Source organism: Heteronotia binoei, chromosome 7 (genome assembly GCF_032191835.1).
Source record: "Heteronotia binoei isolate CCM8104 ecotype False Entrance Well chromosome 7, APGP_CSIRO_Hbin_v1, whole genome shotgun sequence".
Classification (NCBI taxonomy): domain Eukaryota; kingdom Metazoa; phylum Chordata; class Lepidosauria; order Squamata; family Gekkonidae; genus Heteronotia; species Heteronotia binoei.
Window position 1 is genome coordinate 137,385,997 of NC_083229.1, and position 5,242 is coordinate 137,391,238.

At 44.9% G+C, this 5,242-nt stretch overlaps 1 non-coding gene across 1 annotated transcript; it reads left to right on the forward strand.

Annotated features, from left to right (window-relative positions):
* Positions 1 to 4,439: 4,439 nt before the first annotated feature.
* Positions 4,440 to 4,510, forward strand: TRNAL-GAG (transfer RNA leucine (anticodon GAG)). Its single transcript has one exon. It is a non-coding gene; the product is annotated as a tRNA-Leu (tRNA).
* Positions 4,511 to 5,242: the final 732 nt, after the last annotated feature.

Genomic DNA, 5,242 nt, shown 5'->3' on the forward strand with positions numbered 1-5,242 from the left:
AGTCTTTTCAGACTGAAATCTTTCTCCTGAGTTATGTTTACATGTTGGTTGCCTTATGAGATATTAACCAAGAATGGCTAGTAAAAGTTTGGAGAGAGACATATTTAAAAAGGCAGAATTGCACTGAAACATTCTGAAGAAGTAAAACCTATGGAAGCCCCTTGGCTCCAATTCTTTCTTTCTTGTTTGTCCTGCTCAGTGGGGGATCCAGAGTGGCTTGCATTCTTCTCCTGTCCCCTGGTTTATCCTCTCAACAACACCCCTGTGAAGTAGGTCTCCTTTCTGAGGCCTCTGCTCAGAGAAAATGCGGAGTGGTTGGTTGTGGCAATGCAGAGGGACTTCTGGGATGTAACAACCACCTTTTATATCCAGAGCGTTGAAGGCATTTTTCCTGGTTTATTTTCTGAAAAGTCTTCAAATGTTCTTATTCCATTACTGTCATTATAAGGAACTCATCAGATGGTTGTCAAATGATTGAAACAGGGATATATTTCTATCAGTGTATTAGGAAAACAGTATTCATCGTTGAAATGCCGTGTTTTTATTTCTCTTCCTGAACAAGTGGTGGCTCATTTGTCGTTTTCTCCCGGCAGCTGTTTTCTCAGCATCAGCAGTTTTATTCTCCCCTTTGCAGTCTGTTTTTCTTGTATGGGGATTCTGTAATATTTCTGTGTGCCATGTTACTACAAAATACTAACACCAGAAACATTTGACTATAAAAGTTAATTGTCTGGGGGGGGGGGGATGGTTAACTCAAGTACTTGCTTCATTATCAGCAGGGGAAGAGTACAAGGAAGCTGCTCTGCCAATCCTGGGGAAATTGGTTTTTCTACGGCTTGGTGTGTGACTAGGCAACTTTCATTTTTTAACTTTCACATAATTAGACAATGTTTGTTTTCATCATATTGCTGGGGTATTTTTTTATTATAGGTATGGAACCCCCCCCCCCTTCCTCTTTATTCATTTAGCCCCATTCAGTTCTGTGATCACATTTGAGTGTTTAACTTGCTGTTCTTTCAGAATTAAGTAGGTGCGGGATATCGTCCCTGGAAGACTGGCATTTGTATCACACTGCTGCTCTGATCCTAATGACTTTCCCAGATTCATTCCAACACTAGTCCTATTTATTTTCATTTAAAAATATGCTTAAAGAGGAGGAGGATAGTTCCCATTTCTTTCCTTTCTATTTACTAATTACTGAGCTGCTGTTGGTGAGATCAGATGCCACTGTTACCTCAGAATTTGAAACACAGAGGCAAATTTGGGAACTCAGTCCAAAGACCTGCGGGGGGGGGGGGGGCTGTGTGCCTGGGCTGCACAGCTCTTGAGAGGCACCAAAGGGAATTGGGCTCTGCAGAATCCATGCCTCCAGCTGGCAGGCCGTGTGGAGGGAAGCTGGAGTGGGAAGTCCATCCTGTGCAGTGCCCTGTCTGCTCCAAGCCGCCCTGCTAGTTGATGTCCCCCTCCCCATGTCCTCTGCCATCTCCCTCCCATCTGCCCCCATTTTCTCTCCCTTACCTCAGCTCTTTTTAAAAATGTGTCTGTGAGGAACCCAGTCAGAGGCTTTACTCGGGAGGGCGACCACTTTAAATTTCTCCCTGGTCACCTTCCCTCAGTCCGACTCACAGAAATCCTGTCAGAACTAGTAATAATTGGCACCAGATGGTTTTAATGTTAACAACCGCAAAGTATTTATTAGGTAACAAAAGGCAAGGAGGGGGTTGAAATAATATTGATTATGACTGTTCAGTATTAAAAGGCAAATCAGTTGGCAGCTGGTTGGCAGAATAAAATAATTACACAGTGTAGAGACTTTTTTAGGCTGAGGTAAAAATATAACAAGACTTTGGCAGAAGATCATTAAAATAAACAATAAGCCAGGCAGATTTCAGAGTCCCAGTAGACTCTACTTCTCACAGGCTTTCTGTGCCTTCTGGGCACTCAGAATGCTGTTCCTTCAGATGTTTTACCCTAACTTAGGCAGTGCCAAATCATATAAATAGCAAACTTCAATCACTCTTCCACACACACATAGAGAACTCCTGACTGGTGTCAGTATTCTCCCTCACAGACCTTTCCACACTAGCTGTCTTTCAGGACTCGCACGCCTCAATTCCAATGTGTCTCAGCCCCACAGCTAGTCCTCTGGTCTGAGTCTTGGGTACCTCTGCTGACCCCCAGAATCCAGTTCTCCCCTCAGTGTGATCTAGTTTGTACTTGGAGATTGCCTGATGTGCTGGCAAAATCTCCCTCAGAGAGTTCAAACCGTCTGAAAACTCCCTTTTCCAGACAGAGTCCACTCAGCTCTGTCTGCCACAAGGAGCTCAGCCACTCTGGTTGCTCTCAGCCCCTCATCCAGTTGGTTTTACAACTGCCCGGCCTAAGCTCACTGTCTTTACTTCAGACTGGTATTCTGAAGATGTCTCTCAAAGACCCCCTGGCTAAGACTAAAAATCCTGAGGTGATTTTCTGCTGAGCAAACCTCAAAAGGATACTTTTCCGTTGCTTGGGCAACATTCTAGCCAATCACTGCAAGCCTGTTTCTCAGCTACTCAGGCTAAGGGCCTGAGTCCGTCACAATGTCCACTTTGCCATTTACATGGACAGAAACCATTCTATACAGTCACAGTAGGACTGGCAGCACATTTAGATACTGGGTAAAACTCAAACATTCAATCCACTGGGTTCTTCATACTGTGTTATCATATAGAAATGTTACAGCATATTAATGCTGGCAATGATGTCTCATTTAAACAATAGCTATATTCTTCAACATGCTATTTATATCTGCAGTAGACGTAGGAATTATTATCTGATCTATAGATGATGTGAAATTTCTCACTTTCCCCTGTATGTGTCATCTCACCCCACCCCCACTGCCTGCCTCTGGGTGACCTGCATGGAGAACGTGAGGTGTGTCGTTCCCCCCACCCCACAAGCAGAAGTGCTTCCGGCTCATGCAAGAGCCTTTTGGGATTCAGCTAACTTCTTTCAGAGTAACTATTTTATTAACTTTTTTTGCAATTAGTGTTAAGTACTAAACCTGTCGGTTGATGCAAAGCTAATGCTTTAAAAATATCTAATGATATTTTGACAAGTCAGCTGATGAAACCTTTGAGCAACTGTGAGGACCTGGTGGTACAGAAAGCTCTGAAGGGAGGGGGGAGGGGACCCCTTCACGCCTTGCCCTAACAGTGGGAAGACCATGGAAGAAGCTTTCCTCTGGTGCAGGAAGCCTTTGTGTGGGCTGGGAGGAGGCCTGAGGACTGTGGCCTTGGCTGAGAAGAGCGGCAAGAGACAAAACAAACATCTGTTCTTAATCTGAAATGGTGACTCCCGGTGCCCAAGGGAACAGAGCAATGAAATCCAACTGTCAGTCAGCCCAAGGAATGTGAGGATATTGGTCTTCCTCAACCGGTGGCCAGCTATTTTCAGCATCAGTTTGTGCTTTCCCACAGAGATGAACAACTTTGTTCCTGTTTCTGTAGCTTTGGTGTTTTAACTTCCAAAGAGATCCAGATAAGCCAGCAGCAGCTGTTCACAAGCAACCGAACAAAGAAACTTCAGCGCCCCCAGAGCCAGTCAGGGGACACATAAGCATTACTGGAAATGTTAATACTTCACCAAGGGCCAGTTACCTACACCTACCTGCTGGCCACTCTCTACTTGTTTCCACTGATGTACAGAGCAGTTTGAGTTAAAACCAAGTCAGCATTGAACATCTGCTATAATTTTATTAGATACAAGATGCTTTTGCGATCAAGGCTCTGGTACATGTTTTGTGATAGTTGTTTCCTCGTTTCAGTGTAGTGGAACAAATCGTCTCCTGAAGACAGCATTCTGAATGGCATGTGCTAGAGGAGTATTCCTTTATCACCAGTTTATCCGATGGGTAGCAAACTTCTCTGCAGAAGAAGGTGGAAGTTGCTTAAGTGTTCTCAAGAGTGTACCTGTCTCACCTTCTGGAGCATTAAACTTGTGGGTGCAGCTATCCCCTTCTCCCCAGCCTTCCATCCTCCCCCCTCGCCCACATTCTTTCTCCCTTCTGCCACCCCTTTCCGTCTCTCTCTCTCCTCCACACCTGCCACTTCCTCTCAGTTTCTGCCCCCCACCCTGTCACTCTCCCAGCCTCCCCCCTGTCAAGCGCCAATATTTCCCAATAACAGAGTCTTTTTGTTTTGAATCAGAAGTTATGTTTATTGTAAGAAACTCAGGAGCTTTTCCAAGGACATAAGCCTTGGGAGTAATGGAGTACCAACATTTACAGTTGCTATATAGGATAGCTGTAATGGTTACATTACAGATTAATATTTGAGTCACGGGTTCAAAGTTTACTAAGCAACTATCTATCTATACTAAGGAATCGTAGGCTATTGAAAACATCAGAAGCATTTTAACACTTATTTGTGAACAGAGGGAGGGACGGTGGCTTTGGGGAGGGACAGTGGCTCAGTGGTAGAGCATCTGCTTGAGAAGCAGAAGGACCCAGGTTCAATCCCTGGCATCTCCAAAAAAGGGTCCAGGCAAATAGGTGTGAAAAACCTTAGCTTGAGACCCTGGAGAGCCGCTGCCAGTCTGAGAAGACAATACTGACTTTGATGGACCAAAGGTCTGATTCAGTATAAGGCAGCTTCATATGTTCATATGTTCACTTGTTTAGAAAAGGTGTCCACTACTACAAGAATTACGGTCTTTCCCTGGGAAGGAGGGAGCTCCACGATAAAGTCCAGTGACACCACCGACCAGGGTTGGGCTGCTGTCTCTAGTGGTTGTAATAATCCTGGTTTTGCCATTAGACAAATTGGGCAGGAGGCGACATATTCAGATATATTCCTTTTCATAAATGGCCACCAAAATTGTCTACTCACTAGGTGCAGGGTTTTGACATACCCAGAATGACCGGCTATCTTGCTGTCATGGCAGGATTGCAGTACTTCTTTTCTGAGGCTCTCTGGTACGTACAGTTTATTATCTTTGTACCAAAGGCCTCTCTCTCCTCTTTTCACCCCCTCTGGTTTTGCATCTCCTTCCTTTTCTACCTCTTTACTCAGCTTCTCCCCACACTGCTCTTTGGTCACTTTGCGCTTTGATAAGACCTCACCTGGAGTACTGTGTTCAGTTTTGGGCACCACATTTTAAGAAGGATATAGACAAGCTGGAACAGGTCCAGAAGAGGGTGACGAAGGTGGTGAGGGGTCTGGAGACCAAGTCCTGTGAGGAAAGGTTGAAGGAGCTGGGGATG